The sequence below is a fragment of the Mesocricetus auratus genome, unplaced genomic scaffold (assembly GCF_017639785.1).
Source record: "Mesocricetus auratus isolate SY011 unplaced genomic scaffold, BCM_Maur_2.0 Super-Scaffold_100042, whole genome shotgun sequence".
NCBI lineage: Eukaryota > Metazoa > Chordata > Mammalia > Rodentia > Cricetidae > Mesocricetus > Mesocricetus auratus.
In genome coordinates this window covers 6,470,628-6,493,397 of record NW_024429219.1, presented here as the reverse complement: position 1 = coordinate 6,493,397, position 22,770 = coordinate 6,470,628, and the positions used below count along the sequence as shown (strand labels likewise).

General features: G+C 51.3%; 1 long non-coding RNA gene across 1 annotated transcript; it reads right to left on the bottom strand.

Moving 5' to 3' along the window:
• Nucleotides 1–19,172: 19,172 nt before the first annotated feature.
• Nucleotides 19,173–22,360, bottom strand: LOC110342697. Its single transcript, XR_005872903.1, has 2 exons — nt 22,087–22,360; nt 19,173–20,187 (listed from the first exon to the last, which is right to left on the bottom strand). It is a non-coding gene; the product is annotated as an uncharacterized LOC110342697 (long non-coding RNA).
• Between the last annotated feature and the right edge of the window lie 410 nt (nt 22,361–22,770).

Below are 22,770 nucleotides of genomic sequence, written 5' to 3'. Positions count from 1 at the left end.
GGCCAGGCTGGTCTGACAGCCTCCAAAACAATACAGAGAAACCCTATCTGGTAAAACCAGAAAAAAAAAAGAAAAAAGGAAAAAAAAAAAAGAAACAAAAAAGCAGTCTGCTGCAGATGGAACAGGCAGGGTTTTTTTTTCTTTTTGTGAAAGGCACACCATCCTGCAAACAAGCCAAGTGCAACAGAGCCAGTGAGAGAAGAAATTAGAGACAAAGAAATAAGAGGCAAAAGAGTAAATGAATGTGACTAGCAGCAGGGTTTGTCGGCAGAAGCGAGCTAGACTGTCCCTCTGCCTGGGCTGAGGGAAGGGAGTGGCCCATGGGATGGGCGGACCAATGGCTAGGCCTCAGGGTCACTCTCAGTCAAGACGGCGGCTGCCACGGACAGGTTCCCGTCCACTGGCAGAAGTTAGCAAGGTCCCGTAAAGATTAGAGATATAATTTTGTCCGAACACAAAATCAGGGGACAGGACTCCTGGGTCCCGAGTTTTTAACTGGGTCAAAAAGGCGAGAGATCTGAGTCCTAACTCCTGGAAGCACGGGGAGAGGCAGATAAGGGGTGGGTTTACCAGACATGGTGCACAGAAGAATCCAGAGATGCTTAGTGGAAACAGGGACCGAGCTGAAGGTTACAGGGTCCCAGTGTATCTCAGACTGCCACGGGCAGGAGGAAGTGCCAGGAAAACCCGTGCACCAATGTTATGATAAAGAGCGAGGGGGACCTTGGCGGATTCCACGGCAGGAGAGGGTGACTGAGGCAGGACAGACATGCCAGGCAGACAGAGCGTAAGTGAGAAGTTTTATTAGAAGGGGGGAGAGAAAAGAGGTAAAGGGGGAGGGAGGGAGGGAGGGAGGGAGGGAGGGAGGGAGGGAGGGAGGGAGGGAGGGAGGGAGAGAGAGAGAGAGAGAGAGAGAGAGAGAGAGAGAGAGAGAGAGAGAGAGAGAGAGAGAGAGAGAGAGGGAAAAGTCCTGTCTGCCCCAGGGGAACAGTGGGAAAAGAGCAGGAAAGAGAGGAGTAGGAAGGAGAGCGTAGGTGGGCGGGGTCTTTCTTTTAAAGGGGTCCTTTGCCTGGGTGCAGATTACACAACCATGGAACCCTGGACTGACCAGGGTACCGCCTGAGTGCATTCTGCCAGGTGACAGGGACGGGCCAGCACAGTGCCTGAATCCTCACACTGCTTCTTACTCTAGAGGGGTCTCTGAGGTTGCTGGTTCTTCTCTGGCCATTTACCGTATGACGAGCCTTCTCAAAGGATAGCCCACGTGTGACTCCTCTGGCCCTGAAGTGCCACGGAACTCGTTTTTTCACCATGTCAAGTGCATACACGAAACAGGTCATAATAGGAAGGGGGTGGTGAGGAGTGATCTCACCTGAAACGGGAGTTGTCTTGGCTTCTTTGGGAACGCACAGACTTGGTGAGGACAGTCCTACTAAGAGACACACAGAGGACCATGGTAATTGATTTGCCTGCTGTCCCTAGGCTTGCTGCTACACAAGCCTCCCCGCTTTCCCTCTCCCTCCTCTTCTCTTTCTTCCTTCCTTCCTTCCTTCCTTCCTTCCTTCCTTCCTTCCTCCCTTCCTTCCTTCCTTTCTTCCTTTCTTTCTTTTCTTCCTTTCTTTCTTTTCTTTCTTCCTTCCTTCTTTTCTTTTCTTTTCTTAATAATCCTGGCTGCATATTTTCTCTAAACCAAACCATCTGTTTACTGGATTTTATAAGCTGCAATAAAGGCACTGAGGGCCCAAGGGCCACTGGGGTGTAGACACTTTTTCTCCAGGCCTCTCCAGATAGCCCTGGTGTGAGCCTGGGTGCCACAGCACAGGCCTGAGGTGCCACAGCAGTGGGCTGTCCTTTGGAGGGGCTTGGCAGGACTCGCCTGCCTCTCTGCTGCCACTGTTCCCCTGGAGCAGACAGGACACTCACTCCACAGCAGCATCAGGGGGCCTTTGGGTCACCTGCCTCGGGCAAGTCCCCTGCTACACCAGGAGCTGGTGGGGAAGGGCTGGGAAATGAGGTGGCTGCTAGCCGGGCTGAGGAGACGCCAGGAGATCACTCGGAGGGAATGTTCTGAGCCCAGAGGATGGGCGGACCCAGGAAAAACAATCCGACAACAATACCGAGTGCCTAGGTGACAGAGGAGAAACGAGGCATCTGTCTGGGAACAGCTCTCTGCATTCACTTCCAAGGCCTTCGTAATCCAAGCGGCAGGGAGCGGAACATTTGCTTGGGAAACTATGAAAAGTCATATAACAATGTTCTCTTCACAGTTTTCATCATCAGCTTGCTGGGTTCCGAATGCCGTCTGTCACCTAATCATAAGCAGAGGCTCGCAGGGCCATTTGGCAGGCAGGCGCTAGCCACCGCCGCCGACTGATCTCAGCCCCTCTATGTGTGCCGGGTCCTCCATTCCCAGACCCCTGTGTCCAACCGCTGGGCCCTGGAAGGCACTGTGGTGGAGGTACAGCGTTCCTCTCACACCGGGAGGAGACTGGCGAGGGTGCTGCCAGCAGTTTCGGAGGCTGTCCACAGAGAGGTCAGCCAGAAGACGAAAATCCCAGTTCAGCCAGACCTTGCTTTAGGGTTTATATTTTTGGTGTGTGTGTGTGTGTGTGTGTGTGTGTGTGTGTGTGTGTGTGTGTGTGTGTAGGCCGGCAGTTGATACTCAGTGTGTCTTCCTCAATTATCATTACATTTTAAGATGTATTTTAGTGTGAGAGTGTGTGTGTGTGTGTTTCAGGAGGAGAGGAGTATGAAGTGAGAGGCCATGTCCCCAGACACTCTGATTTGCCTGAGACTGAGAAGATCTCAGGCTGCAGGCTTGTGCTAAAACCCCCAACGTCCCAAGCAAGGAGGCAGCAGCCGGCCATTGTCATGGGAAGAATGTCCGTAGAGAGGTTACAACCCCAGAATTCATGGTCAGCATTCATTGTCCGTCCCAAGAAAACCAGGAAATATCTCTGGGATTTATTTACATGGGACAGAATGGGGGAAGGCCGCAGGAGTCAGCCAGTCAGCCCGCTGAAGGGATCAGGACTAGGGCTCCCATGTGGGTAGCAGCCACCAAGCAGTCCCAGAGAACAACCTTCTCTAGATGGCCCAGCTCATGGGTGCCAGGTGGGAGACAGGAAATTTCTGTCATCTGATTGGTAAAGGAAGTTTTGGTGAAAGCTCTCCAACTGGGTACTGCTGCTCGCTGTACAGCCAGCGCAGGCCATACCAGCACTTCCGGTGGCCGGCTTGACTCTGGGCAGCCAGGACAAAACCTGTCAGCATCACTGACTCCGTGGTTGCCATCAGTCCCAGACCCCAGCCAGCTCTAGCCACAGGTTCCTGGACTTTAACGTCACGGTTTACTTGGAAGGAGATTAAAGCAGATCTGACTAAAGGCAGACTTCTGAGCATCAGGAGGGAAAGCTGCTTCTGCAGGGCGGCCCCACCTGGTTTGTCTGTCTGCCTTGGAAGGCGTCACTGTCACCCAACGTAGACTCAATGCTGGCAGGATGTCTACTCTGACCTACTGCGCTCAGGGAGAAATACGCCAGACACAAAGGCTGGAGGTTGAGCGACTGTTTATATGAAGGGTCTGCAGCAGGCAAGTTCAGAGACGGGCAGCAGATCAGCTGCAGCGGGGTCTGGGTAGTCTATGGGATAGGGCTCTCCTTTCTCGTGTGGTGAAAGGTCTTCTGGACTTAGTGATGGTGATAGCTATAGGCTATGACTACAATGAAACTTACTTGACAGTGGCGACTTAACACAGTGTAAGCTACAGGTGTCTGTGTCTGTGCAGGAACCTGTGTGTGTGTGGGGGGGGATAGGGAACAACGTGAGAGACTCCGTTCTCTCCTTCCACCAAAAGGGTCCCAGGTGTGGAACTCGGTCATCAGGCTGGGTGACCTGCACCTTTACCCGCTGAGCCACCGTGTGTCCCCCTTTATGTCTGATTTGTCACTCACACACGCAATACTGTCGTGAGTATCTTAGCACACATAGCTCTTTTGGATTGTTTTATTAAGTTTTTGTATTGTTTGAGATGGGGTTGAACCTTCTCATGGGTCCTAACGTGTTTTTTTTTTTTGTTTGTTTTGTTTTTTTTTGTTTTTTCGAGACAGGGTTTCTCTGTGGCTTTGGAGGCTGTCCTGGAACTCGCTCTGTAGATCAGGCTGGTCTCGAACTCACAGAGATCCGCCTGCCTCTGCCTCCCGAGTGCTGGGATTAAAGGCGTGAGCCACCGCCGCCCAGCCCTAAAGTGATTTTTACACTTTGTATAACTTAGTTATAATGTTTACAATTAGAGTATTGATTCTCAGATTGCTCTAAGATTATACAGTGGCAATCAAAATTCTAGGAGAGTTTTCCTTCATTCCCTTCCCTCCCTCCCTCCCTCCTTCCCTTCCTTCCTTCCTCCCCTTCCTTCCTCCACGGCTGGGGCTCCATGAACCCCAAGGTCACAAGTTGAGAAACAGCTGGTATCATACGGTGCTCTGGAGTTGTCAAGCTTGGCTGCTTAGTTTGTTAGCTGCGTTTGATGTTTTTTTGACTTATATCTAAGAGGGCATAATTCCCTTGAGGGCAAGGAATGTTTGTATAGGTATGCAAAATGAAAGGCCTCTGGTCCATACCCTGTGCCTGCAGGTAGAGATCTCACATACCTGCAGCACTGACCACGCCCATTTGGGAGTGGGGGGGGGAGAGGCAGGGATAAAGGGAAGGAAGGAGGGTCAGGCTCCTCTCGTGGGCTTGCTGTGAGGTCGGAGACGAGCAGAGTGCTGACCTCAGTTCCCGGCTTCTCATGTAAGTGACTTCTCTCTCTCTCTCTCTCTCTCTCTCTCTCTCTCTCTCTCTCTCTCTCTCTCTCTCTCTCTCTCTCTCTCTCTAATAAAGTATCATATGACTCCCCTGCACCGTATCCTTGGCGTGGCTCATTTCCATCTTCATGTGTCTTATAAAAGCATTAATTAAAAGCAGGTCTAGGGGGCTGAAGAGATGGTTCGGGGATTAAGAAAACCAGTTGCTCTTTCGGAGGATCCCGTTTGGTTCCCGGAACCCATGTGGCCATTCACAACCATATCTAACTCCAGTGCCAGGGGATCTGATGCCCTCTTCTGGCCTCTGTGGGTACTGGGCATGCACGTGGTACACACACACATATGCGCAGGCGCTGACAGACACACCTAAGTTAAAAAGTAAATACATCTTTAACAGAAGACCACCTATCCTATGGACTCAGGCCCCACTGTAACAACTTCATTTTAACTTAGAAGAATATCTCCGAATACAGTTACCTTCTGAGATCCAGGGGTGGGGGAGCTTGAGCTTCGACAGAGGACTTTGTTAATCCACAACAACTGTGTCACTGAGTTTGTAGAAACTTCTAGAAAGCCCAAAACATATGTCTAGCAATAGAAAGCAGATTATGGTTGCCTGGGACCAGGGGAGCAGACAGGGTGAGGGAGGGGACCTCAGCGGGCACAAGGACCTTTGGGAGTGACCAACACGTGTCTTATTGTGATAACAGGACTGTATGAGTGTGCGTCCCCACCAAGATTTCTCTGCTTTACGTCTTAAGCCCGCGTTGTTTCCTGCTTGTCAATCACACCCGTGTTGTATCCGAATCAAGTTCTTCAGAGGCCTGATTTTGGGGCCCAGGTCTGGGTAGCTGTCTCCTCGAAGAGTCCTGGACTCGTCAGCCTTCAGCTCCGCTCAGGCCTCAGCTGGTGCTCCTCCCTTTGCTTGATGGGAATGTGGAGACGTCTCTCCCCTCACTTCCTGTGTGATCTGTGAAGGTCTGGACCCATCACAGCAGAGAGCTGTCGCTGGCCGGCCAGGTGTAGAAGAGGAAGCCAGGAAAGTTTGACTCAGGAGGATTTGAGGTGATCTTGCAGCCTTGAAGATAGGGTGCTAAAGAAGGAATGAGACGTCTGTCACTTGCTAAGGGTGGCCCTTGCTGACACCCAGATGGGGAAGGGGGACCCCAGTACTACAGCTGCAAAAAGGTGGGGTCTGTGCGTGTCAGCATAGGGGTGTCTTCTCACACAGCCTCGAGATGAGAGCTTGCCCAACGGACTCCTCTGTTCGGCTGAGACCTGGCACAGAGCCCAGTTGAGCCCGCTCACCCTACTGGCCTGTCACACTGGTGGTGACACATGAAGCTGACGCACGGGAGTTTGTGTAGTCAGGGCTCACCAGTGGAAGAGAACTGATAGAACGAAAATGTTCTGTTTATAAGGGATTGATCAGAGTGGCTTGCTTACAGGCTGCGGTCTAGCTAGTCCATCCATGGTTGTCTCCTGAGGGAAATGTAAAAAGCCTGGTGTGTCTCATCTGGTCTTCAGAGTATGGTAGAATCCCGAGAAGTAGATTCTAATGCCAGCAAGAGAGTACCTCAGCGGCAGGGCAGATGCACTTGTCAGCGAGAGTGAAGGCAAGCAGGCAAAAAGCAAAAGCTTCCTTCTTCCATGTCCTTTCACGTGGGCTGCTATCAGAGGTATGGTCAAGTCTTAGGGTGAGCCTTCTTACCTCAAATGATCCAATTAAGAAAATCACTCACAGGTCCGCCTAATTGATTCCAGATGTGGTCAAGTTGACAGCCAACATTAGTCATCACAGTGTTGAGTTTTACTTGGAGACCAGATCTCAATATGTAGCTCAGGCCCTTCATCCTCCTGCCTCAGCCTACCGAGTGTTGAGTGTTAATGTATTTTTGCTTTTTTTTTTAATTTTCAGTCGTGGGGATCAAACTCTGATCCTTGTGTACCCCAAGGCAGGCCTCTACTGGGGCACTGCTTTGAATGGCTGGGTCTAGTTTGCTTTATAGTAGCCCAAAGTGATACCCTTGCTTGGAGTGGGCCTCAGTGGCCGTCTCTCGGGAAGTGAGGACACCTCACAGGTTTCCTTCAGCTCAGCTTTGGTGCCATCAAAGCCTCTGTAGCTGGTCTGCTGCCTCCCAGCCAGAAGTGACATTTATTAGGGCTGTTTAGATCCTTCCTGGAAAGATCTGGTAATAATGCTATTTGTTCAACATGACCAACCTTTTCTTAGGGCTCTGGAAGACTGAAGACAGCGCCAATAGCCTGGCAGTTCCTCCAGAAGTTAGACATAGGGTTAGCGTTCCAGAATCGCACTCCTAGGCATGCATCCAAGGGAAAGACAACAGAAGGAAACTGTGTACACAAGTGTTCATGGCGACATTATTCATACAATAGCCAGAAAGTGGTGACAACCTCATTGTCCATCAGCCAACGAAGTAATAAGCGAATGAATTCTATCTACACAGTGGACACTTACTCAGCTCTAAAGAGGAAGAGCGGACACAGGCTACGGCAGGAATGACGTCTAAGGACGTTGTGGCGGTGGAGAGAAACCAGGCACAGAAGATACTGTCCTAGTCTCCTTTCTGATATCGTGACAAAGATGGCCAGGTGTGGTGGCAGTTAAAGCTAACGAGGATGGACTCCAAGAAGGTCTGGGTTAGTGGTTTCTAGGATGGAAAGAGACTCCAATTTAAGTTACCAAATCCCTCTTTGAGATGATAAAGATGTTCTCAAGTGGATGGTCGAAAGGTTGCTCACCTCTGTGTAAGGCACTCTGTTGGGTAAATGCCTTCCCGTCAGCCTGGTTCCAGAGCCGCATCAGTCCCAAATAAACACACAGAAGGCTATATTAATTATGAAGCTGTTGGCTGTTTGCTTGGTTTCTTACTGGCTATCTCTGACTTAAGTATTTACTCCATAATTGTTAATCTAAGTATTTCTCTTACTGGAGAAAAGGGTCCGGACCTCTTACCCCTGTGACGGCTACATAGTGGCTCCTTGTGTTTTCCTTCCCAGAATCCTCCTTAACTCCTAGTCCCACCTATCTTGTTTCCCTATTGGCCAACAGTGCTTTATTCAACAACCAACAAGAGACAGATTTCAGAATGACATCTCCCATCAGCACTCCTTAAGGTTCTGTCCTGACAAACCCATCTAGGTGGGAAACATTTGAAGTAAAAGGCCCCACACATCAAACACAGCTCAGCAACACGGCACACTGTGAGCATCAGGGGTTCTCTCCAGAGGAGTCGCGGTCGGCCTGAGGGCCACCAGCATCCTGAGAGACGATTACCACATACAACCTGGGGAAAGATGAGAATTCAAAGTTGAACACGTAGTTTCTACCAAATGAGGATTTCTTTTATAGCATCATAAACTTGAAAAAAAATTCTAAGTTGGGCCATGGTAAGTTGGGGGACTGTTAGTCAGTTAATAGGGAGATTTTTATGGCACGTGAATTATTAACTTAAAAAATCTGGGCTGCAAGAGTAAGATGAAAAGAAAAAAAGCCAGTGGAGAGTGTGGAGATGGCTCACAGGTGAGAGTATTTGCCGCCGAGCCTGACCACCACATGGTAGGAGAGAATTGACTCTTTTTATTTATTTTTAAAATTTTATGTGCTTTGGTGTTTTGCATGAGTGCTGGGTCCCCTGGAACTGGAGCTACAGACAGTTGCGAGCTGCAATGTGGGTCCTCTGGAAGAGCAGTCAGTGCTCTTAGCCACTGAGCCATCTCTCCAGCCCCAAGAATCGACTCTTACAAACTGTCCTCTGACTCGCATGTACACACCCGTGCACACATACAATAAATAAACATGAGTGTGATGGAAGGACCTAGACTCCCAGGACAAAGGACAAGAGGCCTCCGAGGGAAGGGAGCTGCTCCCAGCACCTCATCCATGTGTATCCTCGGGGTGGGGGGCTGACACCCTCAGTGTTGTGGGGGTTGTGTTCCCTGATGTAACAGCTGTTCCCATCTTTTTTTTTTTTTTTTTTTTTTGGTTTTTACGAGACAGGGTTTCTCTGTATTGTTTTGGAGGCTGTCGGTCCAGCCCGGCCTCGAACTCACAGAGATCTGCCTGCCTCTGCCTCCCGAGTGCTGGGACTAAAGGCGTGCGCCACCACCGCCCGGCTCAGCTGTTCCCCTCTTAACCAGAGTAGCTGAATGGCCAGCAAGAGACCCTCAACAAGGTAGAGCCTGTGGACTTTCCCTAATACGGGGGGGTGTCACTAGACTGTGGCCTGAGACGCCAGCGCTTCCCAGCTGCGTGTCCTTCTGCCCCAGCCTCAACTCGTCTACGGAGACGGTAGCACACATGGGGGTGGAAGGTTCCTGAAGGGGAGACATATCTATCTATGCAGCTATGGAGAAGCCGTCACCCATGCGCTAGTGAGAGTTTCTGCTGTGGCTATTTTGGGGGGGGTTATCCACAGTCCGTTAAGTAACCCACAGCCCTGTAAGGAAGCCTAATACACTCATTGGTTCAACTGTCTAGGCTTGAGTGAGAAGTGTTCGTTCATGTCTCCCCACACTCACGAAGCCCCAAGACTCCGGTCCTGAGCTCCTCCTCCAGCTTTACCATTTTCAGAAAGCCTAGAAGGGTTTGACATTGGTCACTTTTCTCATCGATGTGACGGAGCGCTTGACGAGATGTGGTTTAAGGGACAAAGATTTATGTTGGCTCACAGTCTGAGGGTGACAGTCATCATGTCAGAGAAGCCTAGTGACTGACACAGCCTACAAACAGTCCTGCCCAGAGGTTTGTTTCCAAGGTGACGCTAATCCCAGCAGATGGATGCTCCCTCGGGCTAGACCACCACAGAGGTTTTCAAGTTTGACTCTGGTTTTTTAACCTTCAGGAAACATACTCTCCAAAATGTGGTGTGTTGAATACGTAAAGTAAATGCACCCTGTGGGTTTTCTGTAGTGAGTCAGTGGTACAGGGCAGAGCCTCTTGATTTCTACAGATCCTCCCTGGATCGTCTAAGAGCTAGTTGTCTTATGGCTGTTGAAATTCTCTGCAGGGGATGTGATGGCCTCCCCCAGGTGTGAGCATCAGGGCATATTGAAGTCTAGTCTACTCCTTGCAGCAACAAGGGCTGACCCCTCCAGAAGTCTCGGGCTCCCATCAGGGGGCATGCTGCCAAACCAGTCACCTCCACAATGCGCATAACAGATCCCAGGGGGGCTCCCAGTTCCCACCAGGAGCACCCCACACAAAGTCTGTGCAGTGACAGGTGTCATCGGTGGGAAGGTGTGAAAATCTGAGTCTGGGAAGATTCCAGAAGCCTCTGGGGTGTGTGCAGAATTCCCAGTGACATCCTCTGGACATCACCATGGGTCATGAAAGGAGCACATCCACTGTTTGGCCTTCCGTGCATATTTCTCCTGAGCCCCAAGAAAGCCCTGGTATTGGGGAGCAGGAGCCCCACTCTTCCTCAAGTATTCAGAATTTCTCAGTCTTCTGGGGACCGTTCTGTCATCCTACCTAAGTGCTCTTATTGTGAGTGTACGGAGATGTGGGTTCAACTCAGAAGTTCTGTAAGGTTTCTGCAGGTGCAGCCTGGTGGGAAAACCCATGGCCCCTGTAGTGACGTCTGGGTGGGACACTGGCAGGGACTCTTTCTCTGTGACTGTGGGCAGTCCCTAGGAACAAGAGGCCCTTAGCTGCCTGACTTTTGTTGGCCTCGGTCCTTCTAGGGTGCGTTCAACTCTCTCTAGGATGGACAACTCCCCACTTTCTTGGGTGGAATCTGTGTCATGTCTAAGTGAATTTCATCATCTCCACAAGGCTGGGAGGTGTGAGCTCTAACAGGCCACACAAGGAACTGTGAACTTTGTACTTCCCATGGTAAGGCAAGGGCCGTCCCTCAGAGGGATGTCTGAGGGTACATTTGGTCATACTCTCACCAGAGGGCGCCACAACCCTCCTTTATTGCTGTCCTGGCCTCCGTCCGAATTTCACAGGTTCTAGGAAGAGGTTAGGTTAGGCACATCTCCACTGGAGACTCTCACAATTCCACTTCCAGAAAGCCAGCCATTGACCTTCACAGATCTACCGCAGTGAACGTGGCTTTTCTCCAATAAAATGATCCATTTTTAAGTTTAGCCATAGCTCTGACACCAGTGTACTATGAACCGAACCTCCTGGATTTCCACTTCAATTTATGTTTAAAACCAGCTCCCCTCCCCCACCCCAGAGTAGCATGGGTCCTGCTGCTCTGCAATGCTGAAGAAACTCCCAGTGGGTCAGGCAGGATGGTGTATGCCTGGGATCCTAGCAGGTGGAGGCAAGAAGATCAGGAGTTCAAGGTCATTATCAACTACATAGGACATTTGAGGCCAGCCTAGGCTACACGAGACAAAAACCCATCATAAATTAAAACAAGACAAAGCCCCGTGCTCCTCCCCAAGTCCTTCTGAGACATGGCTCCTGCAGAAAGCTATGGGGAACTCACTTCCAGTCAGGCTGCTGCAAGCTGCCTTCCTGACACCAGGACAGCTTCTCTCATGGAGCAACACGAGATATTTTCCTTCTTGGTCACTATTGCTTGCTAGGTAGAAACAATGATTAAGGCCTTCAGCCCAACACAAATAGGGTTTACTCTGCACTGGTACCACAGAGGAGGGTGGCCAGTGACAAAATTCCTCCAATGGCGGATGACACCACCCACAGGATGCCAAAGAGTGAAAGATGCCCAGAACAGCATTTGGGAGAATGAAGGAATCTTTTTTTGTTTTGTTTTTTGAGACAGGGCTTCAATTTGTAGACCAGGCTGGCCTCAAACTCACGGAGATCCTCCTGCCTCTGCCTCCCGAGTGCTGGGATTAAAGGCGTGCGCCACCACTGCCTGGTAAGAATGAAGGAATCTTGATGGGGTAATGGGAAGCTGGGGAAGGTGAGGCACGTAGGTGGGATCTGGATTCCTTCACCAGGTGTGTGTTTATACACACACACACACACACATACACACACATATATGTGTGCACATATACATATATATTCACACACATACATATCTGTGTGTGTATGTTTGAGTGTGTGGGAAGTGTTGGGTGTACATGCATGGGTGTGTGCTGCAGTGTGGAAGGTTCTGGATCAGATGTTACTTGCAGTACAGAGTTTACGTTCCCCCCACAAAAGCTCTGTCTTGGGAGAGTCTACACTCTTGGTGCTTAACCTGACCTCAACCCTGACCCTAATTATTGTTCTAATCCTCATAGTGTGTGTGTGTGTGTGTGTGTGTGTATTGTGCAGCTGGTTTGGCTGTACCATCTTCACACGTAGTAGATGATGCCACCAGCCAGGGGCATCCAACCTTTACGATCCCCAGAGGTGATGGGTAGGTTCATGGTGATGGGTAGGTTCATGGTGATGGGTAGGTTCATGGTGATGGGTAGGTTCATGGAGGCCTCATACACTCTGTTCCACCTGTCCTTCTCCCATGGATGCCTCTTGTCTGTCCTGAAAAGCCGGCTAAGCTTTGGCTAGTCTTGAGGTCACCCCACTGTCTCTCCCCACCAGACACCCCACCACCACCCTCCAGGAGGAGCTGTGTCCCTCACATTGACTCTTTTGTGTTCATGTCCCCTTCATTCATCCTGCAGCATCTGAGGGACTAGATGGTCGCTCATGATTTCCGTGACATCGTTCCTCCTGACCACGGTAAGGACAGAGGCCTTATCCTACTGGCCCCGTGGCCCTCTCAGCCCATGGCCCTCAGGGGCACCAGCTGTACGAGCTGTCTAGGCAGTGAGGCTGGGAAACCCTTCGCTAGAGGATTTGAAGCCCTCTCCCGTGTGGCCAGCGCTGGGTGACGGGCATCATCTTCCGGCTCATTTTCCTACAGTTCCCAGTAGAAATAGCTCCCTTTTCCCATATCAGAAAACAGCTGTTTCACTGGCTCCCCCGGCATGTGCCAGCACTATAAATACCCCAGGCCTTGGCACGGGGATCCGGGGAACTTGGGAAGCCAGAGCCCTGAGCTGTGTGGGCAGTGGGAGGGAGGAGCATTGCCCAACTTCCCTCCTCCCAGCCTCCAGGCACAGGCTGGCTCTGCTTCCCACGGGCTAGGAAACTCCGCAGTATTCCTAGGAATCTGGCAGACAGATGGCCGGCAGCCCTCCCGCCCTGGTGGTGGTGAACACACCGTCTAGTGCAGACCCGTCAGCTCCCACTGCCCGAGACGGCGAGGCTCAGTGGAAGCCAAGTGTCTGCTTCCAGCTGGATCCTTGCAGGATGGGGAATGGCCCGGAAGGAGGGGCTTTCCTATTTAAAAAGGAATCCTAGCCAAATGTGGTTGGTACTGTAATCCCAGCACTTGGGAGACTGAGGCAGGAGGATTGCCCCAAGATAAGGGGTTGGGCTACGCAGCAGTTCTGACCAGCCAAGCCTACATAGGGAAAGCCTGTCTCAAAAACCAAAACCAAACAGCATGAAAGCGCAAACCCGTAATCCCAGCACTGGAGAGGTTGAGGCAGGAGAACTGGGAGTTTAAGACCAAGCTCAGACAAGGGCTAGCCTGGGTTACATAAGACCAAGCAAACCTAAACAAACAACAATCATATCATTCTTCTGCGGCTCCTTATCCTGCTCTTTAGTCCCAAACGTCACACAGTGCTCTGCTGCGAGCCTGCAGAATTCTCCAAAGTGAATGAGCGGGAGACCTGGGAAGGGATTCAGTAGGAGACAGACATATGTTTTGGTTTTTTTTTTTTTTTTTGGTTTTTATGAGACAGGGTTTCTCTGTATTGTTTTGGAGGCTATCGGTCCAGCCCAGCCTCTAACTCACAGAGATCCGCCTGCCTCTGCCTCCCGAGTGCTGGGATTAAAGGCATGCGCCACCACTGCCCGGCGAGACAGACATATGAACAGCACTGAGCTAATTGGGAAGGGGCTAGCCCACATTCGGAGAATAGTCTGACTCCTTTTATCATTAAGAATGTACTTGTTTGTATGGGCGCCTTGCTTGCACACATCTGTGCACAAGGTGTGTACTGGCCCCAGAGGCCACAAGAAGACCCGGGATCTCCTGAGGCTGGAGTTATAGGCAGTTGTGAACTGCCGTGTAGGCGCTGGGAACCAAGTCCTGGCCCTCTGTAAGAGCAGTGTGGGCTCTTATCGCACCCAGCCCCAGGAACCGACCTCCCTCACAGTTCTGCCCATGTCCTCCCTCCCACTCCCTAGGCTCCTAGGCCTCCTTGCCTTATCCTGCCGGGCTGCTTGGGTCCTGGCTTCCTCAAGGCCCACAGAAATCACTCCTGCCCCCCTTGACCGCCTGTGGGCTGGAGCCCAGGGCAGCTGCCCCTCTTCACCGTTCCTCCTTCTGACTTTGGGGTTTGGTGCTATTAAAACCAACACCAGTGGTCTGACCCCAGTGCTCCTGGCCGCATCTTTCGATGGTCTCTTTCTGCAGGGCCAGGGCAGGAAGGGCAGTGCTACAGCATCCCAGGATAGAGTACCCGTCGTCTCCCCCTTAGCCTTGCCACCCTCCACCTGGGGGCAGTCACCGGGTGCAGATGTCTCTTGGCCAGCTCTGCTCAGGCAGCTCTGCGCTGAGACATCCCTGGTCCCTGCTGGCTTGCTCTCTGCCTCAGGACCTTGGCGGGAACTAAAACGGGAGCGGTTACTTTTTAACATCTTGTTTTGTTTATACTTGTTGAGGGCAGGAGGCCAGCAGTTAGTTTTAATGGCACAGTGAGTCCCCCTTCAGTTTGCTGGTGTTCCAGGCCTTCCTCACCCCCTAGCGAGTTACACCTGGGCAGCGAAGGGTAGCAGGTGGCGGTCTTTGTGAACTAGACTATCAGTGGCTTTAGGTTCGCCTCATGTTAATACATGGTTGCTGTCGTTCCAAAAGTTGTGCCCACAGTCAGGACAGAAACAGGCAAAAGATGCTCCTCTAACCCATTTATTCATTTTTTTTTATTTTAGGGGGGAGCGTGTGTGTGGAGGCCAGAGGTCAGCATCTGTGCCTTCCTCAATCATCGTCCTTCATTTTTTTGTGTGTATGTAGTTGTGTGTGCACATGTGTGTGAGTGCATGTTTACGTGTGTGTGTATGTGTGTGTGTGAGTGAGTATGTGAGTGTGGAAGCCAGAGTCAGTAGTATCCGGCTTGCTATCTTACTTTCTGAGGCAGGACCTCTCACTGAACTTGGAGCTCATGATTTGTCTAGACTGGCTGTCCAGGAACTACATAGCTTCCAGTTTCCGCCTCCCCTGCGCTGCAAGCACATGGTGTTCTGCTTTCCCACGTGGGTTCCGGGAGCTGGGCCTCACGCTTGTGGGGCAAACACTTGAGCCACTGAGCCATCTTCCCAGCCTCCTCGGGTCCACGGAAGAACAAAGCCCCTTCTAGAATCTTTGGCAGGGTCCTGTAAGGTGGACTTGGCTTTCCCAGCCCCTCAGTGGGGATGGACAAGGGAGGAGGAGATAGAGCCGTGATGTGTTTGTTGGTTGAGCATCTCATCGAGAAGCTCCCTGGGCACCCTTTCCCATCGCCATTCCCGCCCTCCTAGTCCTTATCAACGAGTATTAAGGAGTTCTCATGAGTGGGACCCGTGGGATACTCTCAGGATGTCCGTGCCGTGGGATACCCTCAGGATGTCTGTGGGATGCCCTGAACACAGGCTGGCGAGGCTGGGTTCTGAAGAGTGTATTCCTTTCCTGTTGAGCCTCTGGGCAGACACGTTTGTAAGCTTTGCTGTTTGCGCTGGGTGTTGCTGTGGTGGGATTTCAGCCTTGGTCGCGGAAATCCAGATAGCACTGAGCAATCCCAGGGGTAGGGTGAGGCATGCAAGATGAGGCATGTCATCAGGATGGTCTCTGAAACGCCTGTTAGTTGCCCGAGGTCTCTCTGATGCCAGCTCCCATTTCATGGAGACTAAACTCTAGTTTCGGTTATTCCATCAGCCCTTTCTAGACTGATTTCTTTTGGTAGTTGCCATTTTTGATTTTGAGAAAGAGTTTCACTCCGTCACCCAGGCTGGCCTCAAAACAGACGTCCCCCTGCCTCAGCCTCCGAAGTGCTGGAATTACACGTGTGAACCACTGCATAGTACTTCCGGCTTTGCGCACTGGCTTTGACTAATTAATGAATTAATTAGAGACACTGTCTTGCTGTGTGGCCCCTGACAGAACCGGAACTTACTACGGAGCCCAGTTGGTCTCCAACTTTTGCTCCTTCCTGCTTCAGGGTCCAGGATGTCAGCAATAAAAGCATGCCCAGCTCCTCTCCACATTCCCAGTTAGCAAGTGGTCCTCCTTTCCCCAGGAGCAAAAGGAGAGAGGAAGGATGGCTCAGTGGGTAGAGGCATTTGCCTTGCAAGCCTGCCGACCAGAGCTTGACCCTCGGGACCTGTACACAGACGGGAGAGGACCAAGCTGTCCTCTGACCTCCACATGTAAACCTTTGCACCTCCCAACAATGAACAAACAAACACACACAGCATAAAAAGGGAGGGAGGGAGGGAGGCAGGAAGCTTAGCTTTCAGTGGAAGGCCAGCTCAGCCACAACCCAGCTCCACGCCATCATTCCTCCACGGTACACGGCACAGACTCCTGTATCACACGTGAGTCAGGCTCTCTCTGTGCCTTGGTTTACTTACCGAAGCCAGAGAGGGTGCCAACAGCCTTCGTATTGATGGTGTTGGTGTGTTCTGAGCCAGCGAGATAGCTCAGCAGTAAAGTTGCAGTTGCCGAGCCCGAAAACCCTAGTCCAACCTCCAGGACTCCCATGGTAGAGGGAGAAAACGGATGCCTGCAATGTGTTCTCTGATTCTCACATGTGCACTGTGGCTTCTGTGTGCCCACACATGTACACAAGCACATACTAAACTTTAAAACGTCATTGAAAAGTTGTTCTATTTGAGTCAAATACTGTTTTTATTTTATTGTAGCTTTCCTTACAATATTATTTTAAATATTTAATATAAAATATTTAGTTTATTTATAATAAAAGTATTATTAATGAATTATAAAACTTCAGCTTCTTGGATTTTTTTCCTGTTTTTTTGGCTTTACTTTAAGCTCACTACCCACTGCCGCACTTGGGATACTTTCCTTGTTAATAAACGAGAGAGAGAGAGAGAGAGAGAGAGAGAGAGAGAGAGAGAGAGAGAGAGAGAGAGAGAGAGAGAGAGAGAGAGAAGGAAAAAAATCTGGTTTCTTAAAATTATATGAAAATTGATACATCTAGACAATGGACTTATTATTCATCGCTACAGCAAAGGCAGAGGTTCAGCCATGAAAAGATGAGGAGGAAGCCAGGTGTGGTGGCGCACGCCTTTGATCCCAGAACTTGGGAGGCAGAGACAGGTGGATCTTCGTGACTTCCGGGCCAGCCTGGTCTATATATAGTGAGTTCTAGGCCAGCCAAGGTCACACAGCGAGACCCTGTCTTAAAAAGAGAGAGGAGGAGGAAGTAAAGAAGACAAAAGACACACATTACTAGCGGCAGAAGCCAATCTGGACAGACTACCCACTGTCTAAGCCCTGCCCTGACTTTCTGGAAAAGACACAACTGTGGAAACAGATTAGGAGTGGTCAGTGTTGGGATGGAGCCTCAGCTCACGCAATTTGTTGGTCACTGAAACTCCCTCGTAGGCTACAATAAAAGCAGAAGTTATTCACGGATTGTGCAATTCTGACCGTGAACCCTGACACAGAGACCTCGGGTGCTTACAGCGTGGCCACAAGGTTTTATGGGCAAGGGATGTCCCAGGGGGTGCAAGGTGTTGATGGCCAGGGAGGTCATGTGCAGGGCGGGTAATCAGAATTGCTACCATCTGCTCTGCTTGCCTGTGACCCTAAACGTGCCCTGGGTGGCTAGGCTCAGTTGGTGGTGCTTCCCCAGAGTTTATGACGCTCCAGGCTCCACCCCCAGCACTGCTGTGTGGTGGTGTATGCCTGTGACACCAGCACTGGGGAGGTAGAGGAAGGAGACCCAGAAGTTCAGGGTCACCCTCAGCCTGGGAGACAGGAGACCCTCCCTCCCCTCACAAAGTAAACTTGGCTTAAGTGTGTTCCTACATAGATGAGTAAAAGTATCTAACCATCTATCTATCTATCTATCTATCTATCTATCTATCTATCTATCTATCCATCCATCCATCTATCATCTATCTATCTATCTATCTATCTATCTATCTATCTATCTATCCATCCATCCATCCATCCATCCATCCATCCATCCATCTATCTATCATCTATCATCTATCTATCTATCTATCTATCTATCTATCTATCTATCTATCTATCACAATACAATCCCAGTTCCCCCGCCTCCTCTCCTTCCACTCTCCCCTCCTCCTCCCCACTCCACCTCCCATCTGCTCCTCAGAGAGAGGAAAGCCTCCCCTAGGATTTCAACTAAGTCTGTCCTATCACCTCACTGAGGCGGGGAAAATGTCCCAATGGCCTGCCAAAAAACTTCCTCAGTGTTGGAAGGGGACCTGGATGGCAGAGAGGGGACAGCATGGGTGTTCTTACAAGGACTTCTTCCTCTCTGTCTCCCTGGCTGTGGGCAGTTGAGGGCTCCCCCTCCTCCCACTGGCAGAGGACAGGGCCAGGCCAGCAGCGCGCACCGATCCTTAGATGAAGGGAGTGTTATTTAGTCTAGAAACTCACAAAGGAAATATCTGCTTGCACGTGAAAAATCTATGGAATGCCTCTCTCCCCTCAGTCAAAGGCCCTGTCTCTGTGAGACCACCGTGAAGAGCCCCGTGCACAGTTCACAATCACAGCCTTGTTCAGTCCTGGGCACGGCAGCCAGTCCAGGCACCTGGTGGCACTGCTGTGTCATTCAGTCTCCCTTGCTGTCCTGAGCCTCCAAGGGTGAGAGGCTGGACAGGATGAGGGAGGGGAAGAGGGGGAGTCTCTGTGGTTGGAAGAGAGACCCGGAGAAACGAAGGAAGAACTGGGAAGCTAAGCCGGAGTCTGAGTCTGATTCAGGAGGACTCTGCCCCCGACCCTCTGTCTTGTCTCTTCCTCCTCCCCCTCCCTTCCCCTCTCCCTCTCTTGGTTTCATTTAGACAGGGTCTTCTATAACAGCTCAGGGTGACCTTGACCTCCTGGTCCTCCTGCTTCCACTTTCTCAGTGCCGGGGTCACAGGGTACACAGTGCCACCATATACAACCCCTGCCTGTCTTTAATTGATCCCTCAAATTTCCTTCCTCTTTCTTTTTCCAGTTCTTTTTAAACACACTTATTTAGTGCGTGCGTGCATGAGTGTGTGTGTGTGTATGTGTGTGTAGAGGTCAGAGGACGCTTGCGATTGGTTCTATGTGGCAAGTACAGGAGAACTTATGGGGACCTGCTCTCTTCTACCCTGTGGGTCCTGGGAATTGAACTCGGATCTCCAGGTTTGAGGACAAAGGCCTTTATTTTCAGGGTCACTTCGGGGTCTCCTTCCTTTCTTGAGATCTGCTTCTCCAGAGGCCTCGGAAGGCTCTAGGCCTGGGTTTATCTGGGTAAGCATGCTGAGATGCAGGGCACTGGGTGAGCGTGTGCAGCTTTCTCTCTGGTGTGACAATCGGGGCATTCTTCATCCAGTCTCCTGGCCCTTCTGTCCCAAACCCCAGCACCCTTTGTAGGATCCTCTAGTCTTCACACGAGACCAGTTTCGGCAGCAGAGGCAAAAGACGTGGCCCTGCTGTTTCTATAATGGTCTTTCCTTCCCGGTCAGCATGCCGACGAGTGACGCCGTCTGATGCTGGATAAGAAGCCCAGGGTTCCAGGGCACCCACCGGAGAACCAGCGGCGCTCAAGTACCAGGCATGAGGACTTTAAATAGAACGCTGCCAGCGGTGCACTTAGAGTAACAGCAGCCGGCTCTCCCGGCCAGCCCTTTCCAGAGCCTAGCATTTAACTTCCAGACAACTCCAGGCAGTCTCAACACCACGTGAGTTCACTGGGGCAAGTGCAGCCTCGTGGTCCGCTCTGTCCACGCATCTCAAATTTCCAGCCTCAAAGTTGATTTCCTAAGGACTATGCGGAACCTCTCACATTCCTACACACACACACACACACACACACACACACACACACACATATACACACACACACATACACACACACACCACACACACACACCAAGCACTCACACACACACAACAACAATCCTTGTTTTTCAAAATGTAGTCTTACTTGGGAATGTTATTACGTCAAACCCTTAAAAATGTGGACAGTTTGGTTTCAAAAGACTTGATGGGGCAAATTTCAGACCTCTTGATTCTTTTTTTTCCAACATCTTTGCTTTGAGGTCGTTTCTGCAATCTAGCCTGGCAGCAGCTTAGCGGATGCGGCTAAGGTCACATAACGAAGGATTCATAGATGCCGAGTCCGGCCCAGCAGCTACTCAGATCTGGAAATATTTTCCCTTCAAAACAGAAATCAAGAGGTTACTTTGGGGCCACCCGACACGCTCAAAAGACTTTTGTTAAAACTAGTTGGGATTTGTTGGAAGGGCTCCTCTGCACCTTCTCGGGTTAAGGTTTTGGGTTCCTGCGCTGCTTGAACCTGTGGACAAGCACCTGGGGCTGGTCCAGTCGGGAGCTTCAGGAGGTTAGAGAAGGGGGCGGAAGAGACTCAGGCTGCAGGGTGGCTGGCTTTTTTTCCAGAGGCTTGTGTGGGGGTCAATTTTCTGGCCCTCAGTGAAAGGCCAGGCGGCGGGGCCTCACAGACCGCCGACCTCATCGCCAGCTCAGCAGTCCTGTTAAGGAGTGTGTGTGTGTGGGGGCAGCATCATAGGTGCGTTTCCTCCTGGGGCTGGTCAAAAGGCAACGTCAATAGCCCCACTTGCTTGTCATTTGGGAAAACAGTCCTCACATAGAGTCAGAGGAGCCGTAGGGAGTCGGGAGGCTCGCTGACACAGTCCATACCCACTTTGCAAGTCTCCAAGAAACCAGACCACACAAGGCTGCCTTGAATGTACCAACGTAGTTCCCTGGAGCAGAACAAATTCCTCAGCTGTGGAAAACCTCTCGCAGGAGTGCCCAGAGTCTAGGCCAGTGCCTGGTGTGTGGAGCTGCCAGGCGGGGCTAGCATTGAGCTGTGAAGTCAAGGCAAGGACAGAAACTCTCGGAGCTGGCCTGAAGCAGATAGTGGAGGTGCAGATGGGGAATGAAAACACAAAACAAAACAAAACTCGCTATTGAAAACAGTGATCAAAGCTCAGGGGGAGTTCCCCGGGTATGGGAGAGGGTGGAGGGGAAGGACCCAGAAAGGGAGCATGCGTGTAAAGGCTGAAGAGAAGAAATGAGATGAGTGGTCACCCTCAAGGTAGTGCAGGGGGAGCGGACAGCGTGTACTAAGGCCCTGTGGAAGGAAGGGTGGCCTGTGTGTGCCTGATGTGTTCAGGCTTCAGCAGGGCCGTATGCATTGCCTTAGGCAAGAATGCACAGGGCCATAGCCAGGAGGTTGAAGAGGGCGAAGACACGAGCTTTTTCTAGGGCTTGCTAGAGTTTGACAGACAACCCCTCAAACCATGCCTTGGAAGTTTGATCTTCAAAGCACAAGTGTCGAAGGGTGGGATACCCCCCAGTTTTGAGGCAGGTTCTTGCTACGTGGCCCAGGCTGACCTCAAACACACAATCCTCCTGCCTCAGCCTCCTAAGTTCTGGGGCTACAGGAGTGTCTCACCATAGGCAGTAGAGTGGAGCTTTTAAGAGTGTTTACGTCACGAGTGCTCCTCTGCCAGGGATGGATTAGTGCTGTCGCTGGGAGAAGGGTTATTTGAAGAAGGAGTCTCTGCAGGAGTCTGGAGCCAGGCACGGGGGCACACACCTTTAGTCTGAGCATTCGGGAAGCAGATATCTGGCGGGCAGGACTACAGAGTGAGACCCTGCCCCCCTCAAACAAACAAAAACAAAACAAAACAAAAAACCCACACAAGTCCGGGCCCTGCCTGTATGTCTCCATGATTATTTTTATTTAGACAAGGTGGCCTCAAACTCACTGTGTAGCCAACTGAATTTCTGGCCCTCCTGCTTCCCCACCGAGTGCTGGGACTACAGGCCTGGCACCGGGGCTCCATCCCAGGTTTCCAGCAGGCTGGGCAAGTGACTACCAGCTGAGCCACGTCCCCAGCCCAGTGGGTTTCGAACCTATTGAGCTTTTGTGTTTGTTCTTGTCTCTGTGTGAGAGACAGGCAGAGCGGGCACTCTGGCCTGTGGGACTTCTTTACCTTTAGAGGTGGCTTCCAAGACACTGAGTCACTCTCATACCACCCATGTAGAGCTATCCTGAAACAAAAAACAAAAACCTAAAATAAACCTACCCTGTTTCCTGGCAGTCCTGCAGTTCACGAGGGGGCGGCCAGGAGCGCAGTGTGGCGGCACCGAAGAGGCAGGTTGCAGAAGGAAGCACCGTGTGTGGGACACTTGGCTGCCGCTCCGTCGTGTGGGGGCTGCATCAGGCTGGGGTCTGCTTCTCCAGGGAGTCAGACCCCAGAAAACACGCAGGGGTGGGTGTGGCTAAGCGAGCTGAGCCGCAAGCTGGCTGCCCTAAGGCTAACACCCGGGGGTGGAATTGCAACCTGGACTCGTCTGCTGACCAGTCTCCCGCTCCTGAGCCCCAGCTGTGCTGGGAACTGACCTCATTCATGAAGTAAACACTGAATCAGATACCAGTGGGCCTAACCTTGGTGGAGTGGAAACAGCTCAGATCTTTTCGTAATTACGAAGCGGCCAATTGCGCTTGGCAAGAGCCCCTTGAAAGATGTCAGGCGGAGTGAGTTCATGAGCGGCTCCTGCCAGCTTCGTCAGCAGTCAGTCACCTTGCTGCGGTTGAAAGGACTTGTGTTAAAATGTTTTACTTACACTCTAGTTTGGAGACTCCAAATCTCGTCCTGGGAAGCAGGGCAGGCTAGCAACTGGAAGACAGGACTGGGAACCCACTGGCTGCAGATGAGCCCTGGACACATCTGTAGTGGGTCTCACGAACCAGATGTTCCTGAGGCAGT